The 20,675-nt window shown below is 43.4% G+C and overlaps 1 long non-coding RNA gene across 4 annotated transcripts in view; it reads left to right on the forward strand.

Annotated features, from left to right (window-relative positions):
* Positions 1-18,380, forward strand: part of LOC135422111 (uncharacterized) — a 33,354-nt gene extending 14,974 nt beyond the window's left edge. Inside the window, exons 1-5 of one of the 4 annotated variants that reach the window (XR_010434316.1) lie at positions 13,912-14,035; positions 14,906-15,015; positions 16,306-16,512; positions 16,656-16,745; positions 17,743-18,380. This is a non-coding gene — a long non-coding RNA (uncharacterized LOC135422111). Of the gene's footprint in view, positions 1-13,911; positions 14,036-14,905; positions 15,016-16,305; positions 16,513-16,655; positions 16,746-17,742 lie in introns of those variants that run through there. The other 3 variants (XR_010434313.1, XR_010434315.1, XR_010434314.1) reach the window with 3 other exon arrangements.
* Positions 18,381-20,675: the final 2,295 nt, after the last annotated feature.

Consider the following 20,675-nt stretch of genomic DNA (forward strand, 5'->3'; position numbering starts at 1 on the left):
AGATCTGTCCTTGGCTACATCGATGCTTCATTGCTGACTTTAATTACGTAGTTTGAATGAGAAGGGAGCAGTTTGCCTTGGGCCCGTGCATACCTGGCACGCGTCGTCACAGCCTGGCAAGCATCCCTTAATCCGGTCACCAGCTTATATCTTCATGGGCTCACTTATTTTTAAAAATCCTGCACAAAGCCCAGAGAATTGGGGCGTTTTTGAGGGGAGAGGTGTGACCTGCAAATCTTTGATTGGTTCTGTTCCTGTCTCACTGTTCTGTGTAAAAATCATTTACTGGTTTTCCTTTTAAACCGTTAGCTGACCTTCCATACGGATTCCAGCTGTGCATTAGCATTGCTTGGGGATGTGTTTGTATCTTTTGTCTAAAAATACCCAGCTGGTAGGATCCATGATCCATGAAAGCTAATTGAAACAATTTCTCTTCAAGTTTTGGCAAGTGAAGCATGCATTATAAGCATTAATATCTATAAATTGAATTGTTAATGAATCTAGACACTAATAATGAATGCAATTTTGTAGGCTTAACTAGAAACACTAAAATTATCAGGATCTGGAACAGAATTTTCAATCATTTTTGCTTATTAAATAGCAAAGCTATGCTTTTAATAAGCTAATCATTTTTATTTGACCCCATAGGAGTAACTCAGCTGATTAGAAACAGGTTTCTAAGTGCCAAACAACATTGTTTTTCTCTCACTGTTTTAACCACCACAGTGCTGAAATCTTGGGTCAGATGCTGATCTCCATTGCTTATCCTGCAATTCCTCTAAAAGAATTTGCAGTAGAACCTCTCTATGTCCCATTGAACGGGAGAATTCTCTTTGCAGATAAATCATTCTGTTAGCTGCCAAAACAACTGGAGCTTGCCTGAAGCATTGTCAGTGCACAAAAATACAATATATGAAAGAGACTTCTATTTAGTATTTGTTACATCAACAAGTAGAAAAACGCTTGATACAACTCAAAACTCAAGACCAAAACTAATAAACTGAAATCTTTTCCTCCCCTAATTTAAAATTAGCCTTTAGGATTATTTTTTGCAGCTGAAGAATATGGTAAGATTCAGAGCTATAGCAAGAAAATCTTAAGTTCTGATGATTTCCTTTGAAACAGTTTTGTGAAGTTTGCCATTCCTCCTGACTCTAGTGGCTGGAGACCAGGAGGGCACATGGAAACCGATTATTCTGCAAGTTTCTCCAGCAAAGTTTCTTCTCTCCACACTGCTGCTGGCAGCCCTTGCAGACAGGCTGTCAGCCTTTATGGATCACTAGTGTGCCTTAGACAAGCAATTTCTTATACCAAAAGATTTAGTAACCCTACACCATTTGTTAAATGAAAAAATCAAACTTGGTTATCTTGCAAGGTAACAGTGAAGAACAGTCTGAAAGGTAAGGGAAAGGGACGTCAAGAATTTATCAGTGGATTTAGGGCTGGACAGGACCATGAAAGGTTCCTCCATCTCTAGAGACAATTGATATCCTTATGGAAATGTATTCCAGTGCTTAATTATACTTTCTATTTGAGACTAGGTTTTTCCTTTACTTAATCTAAATCTCCTTTACTACAGTTCATATGTACTTCTACTTTTTTTGTGTTCCATGAACATGGGGAAGGGTTTTCACTCTCTGTCACAGCCTTCTCAGTATCTGCAGGCTCTTTCCATGTCTCCCTGCTGCCTCAATAAGCCCCTGCCCCCATTTCTTCCTTTCTTCAGCGTAGACAGACATGGGGTGGCAGTGAGGATAAGGGACTGATTAACATGGGATGACAAGGGAGGAATACTGGCAAGCTTGGAGGGATGAGGTGGTCAGGAGAGAAACATCAACAGATGGAACCAGGTAACACAGTAGGGGGTTCAAAATACTTCACCAAAATACTAATGGGAAAGAAGTGGAGTCCCACAGTTTGGTTGAAAACTCAATGGGAAATTAATATTAAGTTAATCTGGAAATACACATTAAAGAGCAGAGTACTCTATGCAGGAGCTCTGACTTAGCAGACAGCATTGTAAATGTTACACTGAAATATTTAGCTGAAGTTGTTCAGAATATCTTTACTACTTCGACGTCCGTGTTTATGATTATTGTGTCCATGTGCCCTGGGATCCTGTTCTGCTGCCCCTTATGGCTGCCAGGGAACCCCGGAGCACCTTCCCTGCATTTACGGATCCTTTCCCTGTGCTTAGGGCATTACAGGGAGTACACAGCAAATTCCATTGCGGGTGGCCGTGGTCACAGTCCATGCCGAGTGTCCCATCTCGAGGCTGAACACTTTCATCATGATATGTCTGCAAAATTAAATGTCTGAGATAACCTGAGAGGGGAAAATGCTTGTGGGCCTTCCCCCACCCCCTACCTTTCCCTGTTGGACAACATGCTGACAGAAAAACGCCTCAGCCTGAAGATTGTGTCCTGTCCCACTGACTGCACTGGGTAAGGGAGAGGATGCTGGGTCTGGGGTGTATGTTCCTGTTCTGTTTCTTCTGTGAAAAGTCCATATTCTGGGAGACAAATATTAGAATTATCTTTAATAATTGATATTAGAATTCATCCATTGATAACTGCTGCGTTTGGTTTTATTCTTTGCTGTTTTCTATTTTCAAAGATTCCTTTTCCCAAACCAACAGAAAAAAAAAAGGTTTCCTCAGTGCTGCTGTCTATTGACATTCAGCAGAATAACTGCCCTGGAGTTAATTCCTCCTCTTAAGTAAACTGCTTCAGTCAGGGCTGTTAGCATGGAGGATATTGGCATTCCTGTTTACTGAAGAGCAGTCTTTCAGGATCCTTCCTTTTAAAGTGAATTTAGTATGTGTATATGTGTACTTTTCAAAAAATGTAACAAATAATCCAGATGAACCTGGGAGCCTGCTAGCAAGTCATATGCAAACTGAACCAAAAATATTTTAGTCCTGGAGTAAACATTTATGAAGTGTCTGTGCCACCCTTTGCAAAGGGATAAGGTGGTCATTGAGTGTGCTACAATGTGCATCCGAGAAAGAGCTGAAATAATATTTTTTTGTACTTCAAATATTTTGGCATTATGAATAATAGTGTAAATCAGATAATGTGTTAAAGCCTTGCAGCCTCTTCCTTTCAGTTGAAGGCCAGTTGTGTCAGGTGCCAGCCACCCTCCTCCTCTGGAAAAGAAGTTTCTGTCCCTCAGAATCCCCCCTGCCACAGGTGTTGCACTGTCATGGGTGTGAGCTGGAGAACACTCAGGCTTCATAGTTTGAGATGCAATTGTTTCAGATATAAAAACCCAGTCACACACTCTATCTCAAACAAGTACTGGAGAAGGACTTTGCCTGAGCTCTTTTTGCCTGCTCTCTATAAACAGAAAAATCAATGGTCTCTGTTCTTTTATTGAGGGAAAAAAAGTATTTTCTCATCTGGGAGGGCTAATGGGATACTCTGGTGTGCAGCACCATTCTGGTGGTGAGGGAGGTGTCCCCACTTGATCTCTCCATACAGAAGTCTTCACCCAGCCATTCACTCTGCTTCTGGGGTGGAAAATTCCATGTTCTGGCCCTCCTGGTCCATAGCTTTACTGAGCCTCTGTGGGATCCTGTGCAGCACTGTTTGAGTATGGTCTCAAGGAGGGTATGACTTGGAAGTCGTGCCCTTTTCACTGGCCAAAGGGCTGGTGGTACTGTGGGACATCCCTGTAAACTTGGCTGCAAAGGTTGAATGTTCTGATGGCCAGTGACGGGCATCTGAGCTTTCCAGCTTGTGTCTGAGTCCCCAGCAGAGTCAAATCCAACACTACCTGTGTGCAAAGCTAACAGTTAGGTAGCTTTTTTCCTGGATTTCAGGCCAGCATGATCCAATAACCTTTACTTTGGTCTCTTGCACATCTTTCTGAAAAACTAAGCATGTCGCATCCTCAGAAATGAGAGGAAATGGGATAACCTTACACCTAAATTGACATGGTCATGTCTTCTGTCTTTCCTCAGTGTTTTACCATTCCATGTTTTACGTGGCTCACCTTTCTCATTGACAAAAGAGACAAGAGATGTATGGTTTTTTATTTTCTAGAATGCATGACTCCTTTAGAGCAGCTCTGTCATTTATCTTGCCAAATATTTAGCAGTGCTCAGTATGTGAGGCTCTTCAGGAAGAAGATGACAAGATTTCTCATTCTTGCTGCCTAGAATTTAAACAAATATAAAAAAATTGATGTATTAAAGAGGAAGTGGAAATAATTGACTGAGTGTGATGCTGGGAGCTAAATCATTGTTTTAGCAATGAAGGAATACTGGCCTGGGTTGGTGGAGCTGCTTGGATGCCATGCAATAACATCAGTTTCCATGTTGGATATCATGACAGTCTGTTGCCACTTTCCAGAGGACTATAACTAAGTTTTATCATAATAGCAGCCCTCAAAATCAAGAGAGTTTGAAGCAGTAGCAGCCTTGCAAGCAATTACTCCCACTTTTTATTTTGTGTGTGTATATTTATCTTCTTTTCTTCTCCTCATCCTCAGAGTCCCAAGTTTTTATCAGTGTTTTTGCAGAGTGGAACTGGAAGTTGCTGACACACTCCAGGCAATAACATTGAGCACAGGGAAAAGTGCCTGCATCAGTGGCACAGGGAGAGCAGGTTGTGGCACATGAGGAATGTGAACAGGTAACTGCTGTTTCTGCTTATTCTAGTGCAGGAACCAACTGAGGACAGTTGGTTTACAAAAAGAAAGGGAAATACTTTTCAACAACATCTAGTAAAATTTATGGAATTCGTTGTAAAGGCCAAAATCATAAATGCATTTTTGTGCCACACTTTCCATGGCCTGAGAGTCAGATGGTGAGAAATCATCACATGAAATGGTAATTCCAAGCAATAGTGTGCACAGGTACTAACGCACTCAGATTTTGGTGCCATCTTCTGCTGTCCTGCTAAATTTCAGTCCAACTCAAATTACTCAGGAAGAGAGAATCCTGCACTGGTCCCTCAAACTGAAGAGATGGAAGATAGTTCTGGACAGTTCTTCAAGAGTGATAAATGTAATTTGATAACCTGGGTACGACACATAATTGATTAAGAGCCCATTGGAGGTGGAGGGCACATTAGTTTTTCCTGGCACAGGTGGGTCTCTGACCAGAGTTTGGCACCTGCCCTGTCTTTCCTGTGAAAGTGTGGGTGTTTCCAAACTACACCTAAAATGTTGAGGGGAAGAGAGGAGCTTTGAACTTTCCTTTTTTGGTTGTTTCTGGATATTACATCAACATTGCTTTTTCCATCATGTTTGTCCACCCCTCGCTCCAAGCAAAGATGGGTTGGTGTTAGCAGAGGTTTTTTGGTGTAGCCAGGAATAAAACAGTGTATTTTGCAGCCTGCTCTTTATTCTCGATTCAGGACTTACAGACTGTTCTCTGCAATGTGGTAATGAGATCTGGGATAATAATGTCAAGCTGTATCTAAACAATTGGATTAAAGCAAGCCCTTGGAGTAGGACAGAGGTTGGTGTAACTTGCTGGATCACATGGCTGATTGCTGGCCAGTTCCCTAGGGACAAAGTTTTTCCTCCTGGCAGAGCTCAGCAGCTAGCTTTCAGCTTCTTTCATGATCAGCATTTTGTATCCAATGTTTTAAAATGTTTGGAAAATGCAGCATAAGGGAGATTGAAGGTGTTATCTTTAATTGGACTAACTTAAAAAATTAATATTGAAAAGCTTTCTCCCTGTTGTGTTGCTATTGACCTGATGTTGAGAATAGCTTGTGCTGATCTGGTGGAGAGGAGGAGGGAAACATACTTTGCTTTCTGTTTTGGATTTTGGGAGGACAGGAGACTTTGGATTTGTAGACAGAACTGAGGAAGAAGTCATGGAAAAAATGGGGAAAGAATCTATAATTTCCTGTAACCACTATTATGTTTAGAAAAAAATGGTCTGAGCATGAATAGGGAATATTTTCAAAGGTGTTTCTATGTGTTGGGCTGCCTGTGATGATTTGTTCAGGGATCCAGCTGGGAAAGGTTCTTTAGCCAGCATGCAGCTGTTGGTAATATCTGTATGTCAAGTTCAGAACCAGGAAGGTCTGAAAGGTGGATGGACCTTTTTTTTCCCCTAGTAAGGTTCCTTTGCTAATCACAGCTCATTCTACTCAGAAAGTGATGGCCTTATGGAATGAAATTGCAATTGCCTGCTTTGACCTCAAAATATTACTTTGTCATCCTTGCCTTTCTCTCTCCCTTTCTTCTTGGAAAATTAACATTAGATAAGAGTGAGGTGGATTCTTTTCTGTCTTATTCATTAGCAGCAGCAGTGTTGTTAATCATGTTTTGATTGTAGAGCCTGTATTATGAGTGGCCAGAGAACACAGAATTAGTTTCAGATTTTCATAGCTAGAAGGTGGGAAAATCCTCCTCCGGGTTGCAGACTAAGCAGATTTCCTCTGGAGATCATTGAGGCACAATAAACTGCAATTTGGATGCTTTTTTCTATTATAGCTTTGCTCTCCATCCACAGATTTTACTGTGGGAAATATATAGCCCACTTCTTGGAGGGTCCTGTTCTCTTTTTTTACATATACCAGTTTCAGCTGGTAGAGTTTTCTGTTTTCTTCTTTTGTTTCTTTTTTTTTTTTTTTTTTCAGTCTTTGAAAAACAGTTAGAATGTTCCTGAGAAGCCCTTAACTGGCTTTTTGAGTCTTCCTATGTGAGTTCAGAGCCTGCCAAAACCTACAACCATCCTCCCTGGGCAGCACTCAGCAGCGAGCAGTGTGAGAGCTGGTTACTTGGCATCATAAATAACTTCAACCCTTCTTTTTCTTTTAAGCTTTATAATTTATTTAAATTTGCAAAAGTGTTTTGGTTTTAATCAGCTAATAAACGCCGTGTCTGTCTGTGACTCAAAATACCTGATGCATGTGTTAATAAAAACACCACCCTGAGTGCATGAGTGTGGCACTGCAACTCTGTTTATCTTAGCAATCCCTGCTCTCACCTGCTCTTGCCATCCCGATGTGCTGCAGTGCCATATTTCTGACAAACAGAACCAAAGGTACGAGTTTGCCTGACACTGTTTTCTGACTTGCTTAATCTTCCGGCAGAGTCTTCTTCAGAGTCTGCCCTGCATTGCCTTGATGCTCTTTTGTCCCTCTCCAAGTGCATGTAGCTTTTTTTTGGTCACTGGGATACCTTCAGCATTACAGGAGTGTTTCTAATACCAAATTTTACTCCTGGTGTCTATATTAAACTCCCTCGAGTCTTCCTCATGATTTCTTCTTCTGAAGTCAGCTTACACGTGTTCCTTCGGGCTTTTTGCATCAACACTTGATAAGTGTTGATAAGATATGATAGCACATTCCTAAGGAATCCCTGGAAGCACAGAGCACACATTTCACTGCGTGGTGACAGACAACCCATGTTTAAGATGTTCAGAAGCAGAGCAGACCCTTCTCAGCCCTGATTTCCTTAGAATTTAGTGGAAACTTCAATGTCTGATGAGGAATTTGAGGTGGAACATGAAACAATCCTTTTCATCCTCAGCTGAAGTGTCAGTATTCATTTTGTCCTTGGTAATTAAAGAGAATTTCTTGTTTTCCTTGCTCTTTCAAATCTGTATCAGTAGGATCTTTGGAGTAATTGCTCAGAACAATAACATGGAAATAGAACATCACTGATCTCCCTGGCTCGGAGATTTGTGAAAGGGAATGAAAAGAGGGAGAACTTCCCTGTCAGAGCTGCAGCTCTGCCTGAGCTCGGTGGGGTCTGAGCAGGGGAAGAGCAGCTCTGCGTCAGCTTTGAATGCAATAAATTCGTGAATTTGCTGTGTGTGAGGAAGTTGCACATAACAGGAAAGACAAGATTGTTAAAAAGTCTGATACATTTCAAGAAACTAAGCAACTAGTGACAGAGAAATGGGTGCAAGAAATATTTAAAAAGAAAACAAACACAAGTAGAGAGAAAAACAGGCAAGGATTTAAATATATCATAAGCACATCACAACTAATTCATCTGATAAAGGAAGATACAAGACACAGGAGGTGATTGATGTAGCTCAAAGATTTGATGGTACAAAGGCGCCTTTACTTGAAATGATGAAAGGAAATAGGGCAAAAATCAGAATATTGAGGATTATTTACAACATAGAGAGAGGGACAGTAATCAAAAAGGCTGAGTAAATTGTAAAACGAAATAAGAAATGGCTTATGGTGTATGGGGGGGGAAATTACAGAAATCATTACTAAACAGAGAGTCAACCAGGAATCTGAAATGGATGAGCCCTGAACTGATCTCATAAATGGGCCTTGACAAAGGAGAAAACACAGCAGCACAAGGCTATCTGTGAGTAATGGAGACATTTCACAATGTGGGATGTTAATAGAACACTTGGAAAGGATGAATCTAAATAGAAAACCAGTTCTACCCATAATATGTGTCCTCAATGTTAAAGAAATTAATTTTTTTTCCTCAAAACTTGGAGAATTAATTTGGAGGATAATAAACTGCTGAGATAGCGAGGAATTGCAGAACCCATGCAAGGCACTCCTTTTCCTCCCCTCAGAGAAGGGATTCAAGTCGGTATTTCAGTACATGGTAAAATATTGTCCAAATTTTTCTGGCTCATGATCTGTGAAGCATGTTCCCTAAAAAGCTGCTGCTCTTGGAAGTGTGTTTGCCAGCTGTGCACCTCTGCTGAGGTACCCCCTGCTCCCAGATGGAGCTGCCTGGATGCTTGTTCCAGTCTTTTTAGTAAGTGTGGATGACTGGGTACCTAAAGTAGTAAAATAGCTTCTTGTTTAAGGTGTGTTGTTTCTGTAAGTTTGGATCACTCGGGTTGGATTTATTCTGCTGGTGAATCTTCAACAGAATTAACGTCTACTCAGTCACAGGAACATAAATTTCACTGGAAGTCTCAGGTACCAGCATTGCATTAAAGAACATGAGGTTTGCACTTACAGGAAGAGGTTTTTTTAAAACATCTAATACATTGTAGGTGTCACACCAAAAATAAATAAAATATTTTTATCCATAACTTCTGATCAAGGATTATATTGCATTTGAAAAGACTGACAATGTTGCAGAATTCTATCAAATTGGATGTAAATTTCTCAATGATTTTTGTATTAATTTCTGCACGCGAGATGGCAAAAGTGAATTCAAAAGGAACTGAATGATGTGAAGGATGCAAATGTGTAAGGTTGGCACTACAGAGCTAAGATTTTCCCCATGCCGCTCTGTAGAGCACCCAGACAAAAAAAATAAATTGTGAAATTAGTGCAAAGCACTGGCAGTTGGAAAAATGATGGAACAGCTGCTGGGAGATTAGTAAGTGTGGATACCAGGCAACGTCATTTCTAAAATAATTTTTCTGAGTAAAGCTGCATTTAAGGGCTGGAAGTAATGATTTATGAAGAAATATGAAAAGAATTAGATGTGTTTAACTTGGCAAAATAAATGAAGAGTGTTGTTCTTGTCCATAAGCATATGAAGAGCATAAACAGAAACCATAGAGAAGAATTGCCTTGGACAGGGCCTAAGGAATGCAAATGAAATGTATTGTGATCATAATGCAAGAAGGAAAATGTATCTCAGATATCAGGTAATATCCTCCATTAGCAAGATTTATGAGACCCATCGTGATGGGAGTATGAAGGAAATGATGGAAAGTCCATTGACTGAGTCAACTGAAATTGGATTAGAAGATGTAGAACAGTTCAGCCCTGAAAAAGAAATTGTCACATGCCCAACAAACATTGCAGACTTGTTAGACGGTGGCACAACACAAATGTATTTCAACGTTTTCCCTCAGTGTCAGAGATGCAGGTTCTGTCCTGGTGTGAGAATGCAGGTGGGCAGTCCCCGAGTGAGCATGCCTTGGTCATGCTTTTGCTTCTCTCAGCTGATTCAGTTCCACCCGAATCTTGTAGAAAAGGGTCTTCATAAACGATAGTGTAGTAACATGCTCCTTCACCCCACGAGTGTCCCTAGAACCAGAGGGTTCCACAGAGAAACTGAGGACAGAACACCTTGAAGTCCCTCTACTGTCCAGCTCTCAGGTGCCTGCCTGGAGGGCTCCCAGACTGCAGGGCGCGCTTCAGAAGTTCAGGAGTGTTGATTCTGGTTGCCTGGCGCTGCGTCAGAGAACTCTGGCTCTGGCTGTCTGGTGATAAGCCTAAGTGGTAGACTTGGAAGGGGTCCAATTCTTTTTCACCTTCAGCAGCTTGCTTGGGAGTTGGCCACTGCCAGGGCTGAGGCAGACGGATGGTTTGACATCCAGCACCAAGTGTTTCTCTGGCACTGTGCCACATCTTATATCACGCTCAGCACAAAAGAACCTTGGAGTTTACTAAGCCTCTCTCCACAGCTGGCTTCACCACAGGCTCTGGGGTCAGTGCTTCTGTTGTCACATCAGGTTTTGTTTAGAGCCTTACCTGAGAACATGGCTGCACTGTTCAGCTCCTGAAGATGTTCTGCATGGTGGTGGCTGGTCAGGTTTTGCCCTGTCTTAGCTCCCTATAAATGCCAGTGTTGGCAGTTCCCTTGTGTCACATCACCAAGGCTCAGCCTTCAGTAATTTGCCACTTTCCCTTCAGGGAATCTGAGGCACCTGCACAGAACTGTTTAGAAGAAGTTCTAGGTGCCTTGTGGATCTAGATCAGTGGTCTCCACAGCGGGATGTATAAGACACATTATATATATATATATTTTACTGTTGATATTTTAAATTTTTAATATTTTCTTATATTTTAATATTTAATATTTTTACAGCTAATAATTTTTAAAAAATTAAATAGTGTTTATTTCATCCTTTTCCTTAGTAAATGTCTATTTTTGTGTATGTTTTATAAAGTACATAATGGATTAGTACATGGAGATAATTTATAGATATACATACATTGGGGTGCACACTCAAAATTTTTTTACTTAGGAGACTTGGAGACTGCTGATCTAGGTGTTCAGAGAAGGATGGGGATGATGGCCATGGCACAAAGATCTTCCACAACAAGAATTCTAAAGACTGATACTAAGCTTTGAAGAGGGAATATGACATAAAGATATAGAGTAATGTAAAAACCCTGGGTGATGCTGCTGGGAAGCTCCCTGTGTTGTCATGTAGGTGCACGAACTCCTACTCACACCCACCGGGGTGTATTTTAGCCTTATGCAAATCCACAACTGCTGTGTAATTAAATAACAAGATCAATCCTGCCTTCTCTGCCTGGTTCCTGTGTCTCACTGCTGGGTCCAGCCTCGTTCCCTGTATCCATCTGCTCTCATGGAGCATCTAGGCCTAGTTTAGACAGTCAGGCAACAAGTCCTGGAACATCCATCCCCAGCAAAGGGGACAAACGCAGCTAGTTCCACCCACGGGCTGGTGTCCTGTTTTCAGCTGTAGTTGGTAACTACAGCCACAGTCTGATCATTCAGAACTTTAATTTATATTTATTATTGCTTCGTACACGTGACCTGGGGCTTCAGCAGACTCGTTTATAGTGCCACCATCATGGCTCTGCCTTCACAGGACACGGAATGTGCTGAATACGGAAAAGTGGTGTCAGTTTTTACACTATCATGTCTCTGATTGGCACCTGCCATCTGATCTTTCTCCAAGGCAAAGAACACAGCCAGGTCTCGGCAGATTTCCTTGCACAGTGCAGACGGCATGTACCTGTTGCCAGAGTTACGTGCTGCCAAATTTCGAGCCGTCATTCCAAATTAAGATGTTAGAACTTTCCTTACCTATGATAAGTCATTAAGTATCGCTCAATTACCCTTGCATTGAGCCTTTTTTTTAAACTCAGCTTACTTTACTGAAAGGCATCCTGTCTTGATTTGGAGATATTAAAAGATGAAGAATCCTCGTTCCTTTGATAAGGCAGGGGTTTTAATGTCTAATCATTCTCACTATAAAACTGTGCCTGATTTCTAATTTAAGCTGGTCTGGCTTCAGCTTCCAGCAATTGGTTCTTGTTATGCCTTTCTTGGCTGGATTAAAGAGCCCTCTAGGACCTGGTATTTTCTCCCTTTGAAGGTACTTATACATCGTAATCAAGCTATCTCTTGATCTTTTTAATAAACTAAACAGATTGAGCTCCTTAAGCCTCTTGTTCCGAGGCAGCTATTCCAGTCCTCAAATAATTTTTATGACTCTGCACTGTCTCCAATTTTCCCGTGTCCTTTTAAAAATGTGGACACCAGAAATAAAGCCCCTCAGGGAATTTACAGCCAACTGTTTGTCCCTTTTCCCAAAATCCTTTAGATTCTCTTATTTCCATGCTATGGGTTCTCCAGTCTATAGAAGACTTTCTTGCTCCTAGAAACTATGACCACTGATGTAATTTGTTCCATGTGAGCCAGAAGTGCTCCCAGACAGGTAACCTAGCACCAAAAAAATGGGTGGACCCTTGCTCCGATCGGTGTTAACTGTTCTTACACTTTTTTTGCCCACTTGTAGGAACTATTTCAAATCATTAATGTTTTGGAACCAGGACTTCTGTGTATTTTACATTCCAGGAGAACTTGAGCTGTTTGGGGCAGTCCAAAATCGCTATAGATTGTAACTGAGCCTGTTCATACTTATAGAGGAAACTGAGGCTTCTGCCGCCCTTCAAAAGTGATCTCGGTAACCAAAGAGGTGTTTTGGTTCTGGCAACAGTCTTAGGAGATAGCACAGGTGGATTGGCCAGACTGGAGAACAGAGTTCAGGAACCACTTACACTTCTCTAATGAGCTCAGGAAGCTGCCCTGGTTTGTACAGGGAATGATGCTGTCTGCGAGGATTTTCTAAACCTGTCTAGTGCTGCTTCTACGACTCAATTGTTGCTTTGTTGTTTGGGGTTTTTTTTCCTGAAATATATTTGTGTTTATCAAAGGGATAGTGGATGAACAACTCCCCTCCTCAATATAAAGGAAATTTTCCAGGTGTTGCCTTGGTGAACCTATTTCTATTGAAACCCACTCATCCTCGTTTGGTCCCCTTTCCGATCCTGTCCCTGTTATTAATCACAGTTATCTTCTGCTGACTATAAGCAAACTGGAGGCCACATTTGAGATACTGTGTGTTGACAATATTAGGCATTTTTTCTGTTGCACCAACCAGCCTCCAAGATATTTATCCTTGCAATTATCTGCCAGGTAGGCAACAGCTATTCCCTGGTTTTAAGACAGGGAGGAGAAGCTAAGGTATGGGAAGCTTCAGTAGGTCAGGGCTTGAACTCACATCTTCTAAATCTGGGGTAATTGTGCCTCCTCTCTGTTCCATCTTTAAAAAATAAAGCACACACGTTAGTTCTGAGGCTTGCTTTCATCTGCACCGTTCTGCCTTCAGAAATCCTCACTCCTCCTCGCCGCACTGCGGTCGCCCTCCAAGAATTGCACAAAGGCTGTCAGTCGCTTCGGCTTGCCATCATCAAACATTGAGGAGAAATAGGAACAATTACAAGTTTAATATTAAAAGAAGCAATTTCATTTCCTTTCTGGAGTCGGCGTCATTTTTTAATGCTACCTGAAGTAGCAGAATCCCTTTTGCCTGGTGAACGGGGTGCGTTTACACTGACTCGGGTCTCAGCCCCAGCATGCGATAGGCGGGAGAGGGGCCACCTGGGCCGCTGGTGAGTCCTGGGAGCCCCCACGCCCCCCGGGCGGGCCCTGCGCTGTGGCTGCGTGATGCGCTGTTTTATTTTTAATTCACCTGCCCAATCGGGCCGTTGTTTTTTAATTAAACTGCAGGAGGGCACGAAGAGCTGCTAAAGGCCCCCGGCTGTTCAGGAGGCCGCTGCCCGGGCGGGGAGCGGTGCCAGCCCCGCTCTGGCCGCGGCGCTGCCCCCGGTGCGGCCCCCGCGCCGCCGCCCCCGCCCGGCCCGGGCGCTCCGGGCCCGCCCTGCGGCGCGGGCCGGCGGCGGGGCGGCAGCGCCCCCTGCTGTGCTGCGGCAGCGCCGCACGGCCCCGGCCCGGCCCCGCCCGGCGGCCCCCCCGGCCCGACCCCGGCCCCTCACCCGGGCACCCGGCGGGACGTGCCCCAGGGCCGGGCGCGGGCCCTGTGCAGCCGCAGCGGTGACGGGCACAGGGCGCAGCCACAGCGGTGCGTGCGGTGACAGCGGGGCAGGAGCAGGGACGGGAACAGGGACAGGGACAGGAGCAGGGACGGGAACAGGGACAGGGACAGGAGCAGGGACAGGGACAGGGACAGGGACAGGGACAGGTGCCCGCTGCCGTGGCCACCGCTCTGGGGGTGGCGGTGGCGGCGGGGTCGGGCAGCGAAGGTTTCACTGAGCCTCGGCCGTGCTGGTGCCGCCTGGCAGGGTCTGTCTGTCACCTGGGGAGCCCCTCGGTGGGCCCGGGGGGGCTGTGGCCGATAGAACCGGTGCCTCAAACACCTGGTTGGGATCTCTGTGGGCTGGGCAGCAGCTCCCCAGGGATGAGCTGCAAGCGGGGGCCACCGAGGCCCTGCATCAGATGAAGTTCCACTAGGTGTGAAGGGCAGTTGTGTGCTGTGACATTTCAGGTGACCCCTCCGTGCTCACCCTTCACCTTTCAGAGCTCCCAGCTGGAATGTGGCCCTGGCTCCCGGTCTGGGCTGGAGGGGAATGTCCCTCCCGTTGCCACAGCGCACAAGGAGGCTGCTGGCTGTGCAGGGGAGAAAAAACCTGTAAAGAAGAAAAACCTTCTACAAATTGGGAAGAGCATTCTGCTTTGACAGAATAAAAATAAAACCTGGAATGGGAAAGGAAAGGCATGAAAGAGTTAGTGACAAAGTATCATGTACAGCTGGGGAGATGATGGGTTTATTGGTATTGCGGGGGGGGGGGGGGGGGGAGGGAGAAGCTGAGAGGCAGTGAAAACACAATTTGGCCTAAAATTGAATTTCTCTGATAAGGAATTTCAGAAGCGGCTGCCTCATTCACTGTGCGGCCAAATAATCATATGCGCTTTAATAATCTTTATTTTACAGGAGTACGTTGCCAGGGCAACAGAGTGTAAGCAGGAGCACAGCACCTTGCAGATCACAAAGGCAAAGCTGCAGAAAGAAATTTCAGCGAGTTTCTCTCTCCCTTTTGCAATGTAATGACGACTTATTTTTCATGCACTGATTTAATAATCTTATTGAAAGATCCTTTCCCGGTTTCTCTTATTCTTGTCTGTCTGGGCGCGGACAATGGTAAAAACCTGGAATTGTCAAGCCCACTGGGCTCAGCAAACTAACAGATGTAATATGTTTAGCATTTTTATGTAATTACTTTTTATTGCTATTTTACCCCTACTTCTATTCCTCCCCGGTTAGATGCTGCTTCCCTTCCATTCCAGCCCAATCAGGGGATGGAGAGGGGCTGGGGGAGAGTTGGTAATTGACGGCATTAATCGGGAATTATTAGTGGGACGTGTTTTCAGGGGTGGGGGTTGGGTGCAGAAAGAGACCTTTTAGGAAGGGTGAATTGAATTATGGGCGATGCAATAATGAAGCCTCTGGGCTGTGAGCTGCAGAGGACACTCATCCTCACAGAGCTCTGAGTGTTATTTATCATGGGCTCTGCTCTGTGGGTGAAAAACAGTGCGTTGCCCTACTGACATCCTCTGGGTGGGGGAGGTCTCAACTAGCTGGGCTGAAAATGAAAAAAAAGCTGATTTGGGATGATTAAAAATGGAGATCTTCGATGTTGGTTAGACAGGGAGCAGGAACGCTGCTACCAAACCCTCGGCAGGGCGCAGTTTGTGACCAGTCTGTCTCTTGTAAACATTTTGCTTGTTCTTTCCCAAGGGCCAGGGCTGGGGAAGGAAGCGTGGGAAAAGCAATCTTTGCAGGCTGCAGAACTGAAGGTGGGGGAAGGCTCTGTGAGATGAAGTACAAACCCCGGGTTGTCTCACTGCGGCTGAAAAATTCCAAGAAGTTGGGAACAAAGGCTGTCTGTCACCTGAGCTCAGCAGTGCTGGGGCACTGCGTGTGGCAGGTCTCTGGCTGGCACCAGGAAGCAGCAGGATGTGTGGGTTTGGAGGGCTGACAGGGCAAGGCTGAGGGAAAGGGCACTGGGATAGGGGTTTGCAGCCTCAGCTGAGAATATCACAGTTTTGTGGTGTGAATTCATGCTCATTGATGTTGCTGACATGGAACCTTTGCTTTAGGATGCCAGTTCTTTAAAGGACAGCACATAGATTTACATGTTCTGCATTTTGCAAAATAATTACATAAAATAATACATAATAATATATATAAAATAATATATTTTATATATGTAAATAATATATAAAAGCCAAGCAGCATTCTCCCTACAGGATTACCTTGTGCCAAACATTACTGGTTTTCTCTGAGTTAGCATTTCACAAGTCACTGTGAATGTGAGATGTTCCCTGAACCAGGGTTTCATGGAACAACAAAAACTGCTTTGAGGCACATTGCAGAAATGGCTGGAAGCTGGATTCAGGAATGGGAGGTGGTTCTGCAGAGAGCGACAGGGACCAAACCCTTGGACCAGGCGTGGGGACAGTTACCTGCAAGAGAGGAGAAAATTCTGCTTGGAGACCTGGGCGTGAGGCGCATAACTCATGGATTTCCTGTGTCTCCAGGTTTGGAATGTTTCCAGTCCTGTGGAAGCATTAATAACAATACAGTGCTTGGAGTCTTGTTATCACTAATGTCTAATCATTGTACAGACAAAAACCCAAGTTCTGAGGCCCAGTTAAAATTCTGTTGCTTTCTTAAAAAACAGATAAGCATTTACACCTGAGACATCAGAGTCCAGGGAGTGAAGAGCAGCCTGGCTGCAGGGACAAGGGCATGTGGCTCTGTTCAGAGTGAGGTGAGCAATTAATGCATTGATATGTTCAGTTTATTAAAATTTGTTTATAAATCAAGTGTAAGGATATTGTGCTATCACTAACAACTTCAGCTTGGTTTTTAGAATATTTGCAGTGCTAATCCTAGGCAGCATGGGATCAGGTAATGCTGTGCTATAAAAATGACTCAATATAAGATTCTGCAATAGAATAATGTACATTAAATATATATAATATAGAATGCTATAATATACCCTCTATATAACATTATATATGTAAGTATATATAATTACTCATTTGTAGTTTTGAATGTGTATGTAGATTAAATAGTTTAGATACAAAGACAATGTTTTAAGGTTGTAACAAAAAGGAAAAATAACACCTCTTTTTTTCTAAGCAAACATATCCCAGGTTTCACCTTTCTGCTACTAACCAAAGGAATTGGCAGTGATATAACTAATGCTAAACATTTTATCTGGTTAGAAAACTCAATGTCAGCAGTGCCTGGTGATGAGCTATGCTGTTGTTCCTAATCTGGAGACATGCAGGATTTTCTACAGCCATTTTTATAATTGTTCCGTTTTTTTATGGCCAGATCTGATTACTAAAACAAATATTAACTAGGCTATATTTTCCTTATTAAAAAAAAGGCTTTTCATAAAGCAGAAAAGGCGTGATTATTTACAAAAACATTTTTCTTGAGTATAAAAGCACATGAGCATCCTTCAAGTTGTACGGCTAAAGCTTTTCCATGGCATGTAGGGTCAGGAGAGGGGATAAACACAAAAGCCTGGCTGCAAGATTCCAAAACTGTTTGTCTTTTTTCCTACAAACCTGGGATCTGCTTCATCTTGGAATTTTTTTATTTATTTTTTTAATAATAAGAATGTTTCTTTGTGCTCCAGTAATATGACAAATATTTGGAAATCAGTTTATGCAGAAGAGGGTTGTTTTATTTCTGTAGCTGTATTTAGAGAAACTATGGAGTAAAGCCCTTCTCTGCTTCTATCTTTATGTTAGCAGAAAAGCCAGGAATGAAGAAGCAGCCTGTTGCTTTGGCAGTGTTTGAGGAAAGATCTCCCTTTCCCATGGCTTCAGAGAGTTGGAGACAAGGTCACGCTGGTCTGAGGAAAGCCAAATAGCTTCTGGAAATCCCAAATCAGACTGACACTGCAAGATCTGTCCATCATTCAAATTTAGATGAAGTCACCTTCCATGTTGCTTTCACTGACATTTAGGATTTTTTTTTGTTTGATATTGGCTGGTTTCTGTGAAATCCAACAGCTCTGCTCCTCTAAGTTCTAACCAAGAAAATCTCCACTGTTTTTGTCCTCTGTGCAGAATCTAATTTCATAGAAACTGAACATTAATTCAGATAAAATACGTAGATACAGAATCTCCTTAAAGCAGTCTTCTATTAAGTCTGCAGGAAGGCAGCTGACTGCAACCAGACTGGGCCACAGAAAGAACTCTGGGACAAGGTGCACTTGCCAACTGCCAGACAGTGGACAATATTTCTATTTTTTGTTGGCTTAGGAGACTGCATTTTTGGCTCCTTAAAGCAATTCTGGACAAGAAACTATTTGCTGGATCTTTTTAATTTTTAATTTTTTTTTCTGTTTTAATCATAATAAATTTTAAAATGTAGAAAGTCAAAAGGATTGTTATCTGTTCTTTGTAAGACTCTATGGGGAAGCCCAAAGTTGAAGCAAGGTGGCAGAACCTGTACTTGCTTCAGGGGGAATCAGGGTTATTGCCATGACAATATAGAAAGGTTTACCTTTGTACCCATTTTCCTATTTTCCATAGAAATGGTGGGATAAAAATTTTGGTAAGGAATTGAAGTCCAGCAGCTTAAATACCCACATATTTCTAACACAAAATCTGGGCAATTTGCTTTCCCCTTCCTGCTAGTTTGTATCCTGCTGCCTTTTGAAATGGAAACTCTTCTGACCCTGTAACCCCCGTGTTACTCGGAATAAAACTCTTTTTAATTGTGTTTTGGAGGAGCATGCAGGGAGCTCCAACACTACTAATCAGCTTTGCTGGTCTGGGTCTGTATCGCCAGGATTCATGTTGGCAGAATAACTTGATATAATTGCGGCTCTGCATCGCTGATTTAATGCTGAAGAACTTTAAAGGTGCAGGTCTCCATTTCTGTCTGTGTGTTAGTACAGTGGGAGAGCAGCTCCTGGGCACTTCTGGCTACTTGGGGCCTTGCAGAAGGATGTGGGCAGGCCCTGCTGCTCTTTGGGGTGCCTGGAGGGGATCCCTCGGTGTCAGAGGGAGTGACTGCCTGCTGGGCAGGGTTTGGTGGGCACAGCATTAACACAGTGACACAGGTTTTGGAAGAGACCTTTCATACCTGTTTGTTTGCAATGTATCGTGGAAATGCAGGTCAGGTTTAGTGCCTGGAACCTCTTCATATAATTAAAAACAAAAAAACCCAAAACTCTTCTAGCTAGAGTCTGAGTTTTGTACTGGCCAGAAGCAGGTCTGGATGGATTTAAAGCAGACCTGTTATTAAGCTATTTGACAGCATCTACAGCTTTGGTTTGAAGAACAGAACAGCTGCCTTACAGTGCCAGAACTTCAACACTGGATAACGCTGAAATATCCTCCTTGACATTAGGAAGGTGGAAGTGGATCAATGTAAACTCCTGCCCTCCAGAAGCTCTCCCTTGGGCAGACCCTCACCTGTTTTACCCCTGTTCCTTACGTTGTTTGCCTTCTCACCTTCCTCAGAAAACACAAACACTGCTTCAGGTTTTTATATTTGGTATAACTGTGTTTAGCACTGAGTCTTGCCCCAGCCACAGTCTGTCCTAATTTGTTTATAACTCTGCTAATGTGCCTCTGTTTGGCCTTCAGCATTCCAGGAGTAGGAATGCCACTTAACCCGAGTCCCGGCTCCCTGATCCTGTTTGATCAGGAACAGTGATGCAGTAACTGCCTCAGACAAATGACTGTACTGAGAACACTCCCAATTGCCCTGTAATAAACCCGCCATCCTCCCTGAAAGCCACGATGAGGATAGAGAGGGCAACAATGATTGGAAGGTCAACAAGTTTGAGCACTGACAGAATAAAAGAAAAAATTATAATGCCGAGGCCATGATGCTGAGACTGTCCTGTGTCTAATTCGTGGCATGGCTGGAGCCCAGGTGTCTCAGCACAAGTGCCCCACTGCCCTGGTCCCACGGGAGAGGATGCAGGATCCCAGCATCCCTTCAGCCTCTGCGTGGCTGAGCACTCATAGGCTCAACTCGAGTGCTGGAGGTCAGTCATGGAAAGAGATCAGAATTCACCAAGTGTCACAGTGCAAGGCCTCAGTGGGGGAAGGAGCTCTGTGCTGTGCCATTGACATTCCCAGTGTCTGGCTTCCTCGTCCAGGCCAAAGATATCTGGTGTGGCTCCCATTGGCGCTGGTGGGACGGTACACCTGGCTCTTCTGGGCTTGAGTCAGAATTTGGCTCTTAATAAGGTGCAAGGAGAAACTTTCCAGTGTGCTCTCAAAGAGGTAGGAAAATGAAAACATTTTACAAGTGATGTTTTCTATCTTGCCTGTTTGTTCCAAAAGGAACAGTCTGGCATAGCTGCCTCTGGGCCTCTCCCCACTGACCCAGAACTGGGAGAATGATCTGTTAGAAGAAGCCAGCTTGTTTGATTTGTTTTGGCTAAACAACTTATTTGCTGGGGTAAAAAAACCCAAACTTTGGGGAGCTTTTGCCATCCTACAATTTTGTTGACCCTACGCTCTTTTAAGTCATGAGTATTTTAAAAGGCCACTTGCCTTTTGGATTTGAGACCATTCAAATTCCGATACTTTTAGTTGTTTATTAGTTGTTTATTTTTTTTCTGTTGTAAACCAACAAATCAATCCCTGTGTTCACACAATAGTCCTGTGTTACCTGTATGTTTCCAAGACCTGAAGTCCAAACAAAGACTGAGATG

This window comes from Pseudopipra pipra, chromosome 14, assembly GCF_036250125.1.
Source record: "Pseudopipra pipra isolate bDixPip1 chromosome 14, bDixPip1.hap1, whole genome shotgun sequence".
NCBI classification, from domain to species: domain Eukaryota; kingdom Metazoa; phylum Chordata; class Aves; order Passeriformes; family Pipridae; genus Pseudopipra; species Pseudopipra pipra.